The sequence below is a fragment of the Mus caroli genome, unplaced genomic scaffold (assembly GCF_900094665.2).
Source record: "Mus caroli unplaced genomic scaffold, CAROLI_EIJ_v1.1 scaffold_22675_1, whole genome shotgun sequence".
Taxonomy (NCBI): Eukaryota; Metazoa; Chordata; class Mammalia; order Rodentia; family Muridae; genus Mus; species Mus caroli.
Window position 1 is genome coordinate 5,706 of NW_018389549.1, and position 637 is coordinate 6,342.

Sequence of the window (637 nt, forward strand, 5' to 3'; positions counted from 1 at the left end):
CATGAGATAAATGTAGACTTCCAGGTGTTTCTGTTCTGTCTCAGCTGTGAAACAGATAGGAGGGTGCTGGTCATGAGGAGGTGACAGACAGGTGTGCAGAGCTGGCTTAGGGCTGGGCCTCAAATGACAAAGCAGATGATTTCAGAGTACTGGAAAGTACACATGTTGGGGAGTGGCCATATAGCTTCAGAGATATTTATGAGATATACATGAAGCAGATGGGCGTATAGCTCAGGGGTAGAGCATTTGACTGCAGATCAAGAGGTCCCTGGTTCAAATCCAGGTGCCCCCTTCTTATTGTCTCCTTTATACACAGAGATCATATGTGAAGTGTTGGTTAACACAGAGGTGCTTAACAGACTATGTTCCTATGTGCTCTGTATTCTGCTTGGGCCTGGTCTCTATTCTCTTCTCTGAGAGGAGCTAGTATAGTATGTACTGTGAGACCCGTCCAGGTCACACGTTTTCGCAAAGCTGCACTCCAAGGCTCTGTAAGGCTCACTTGGTGCAGAAGGTCATAAAGAAGAGTCCTATGAAGCTGAGGAGTGGCTTCTTCCTCTGGGAATTTCCATAACTGTCCAATCAGGAAGTCCCTCCAGAGCCTCCTATAGGATGATCCTTAATTCCACTTCCCCCT

The 637-nt window shown here is 46.9% G+C and overlaps 1 non-coding gene across 1 annotated transcript; it reads left to right on the forward strand.

Annotated features, from left to right (window-relative positions):
• Nucleotides 1-220: 220 nt before the first annotated feature.
• Nucleotides 221-292, forward strand: Trnac-gca. The gene has a single exon. It is a non-coding gene; the product is annotated as a tRNA-Cys (tRNA).
• The last annotated feature ends 345 nt before the right edge of the window (nt 293-637 follow it).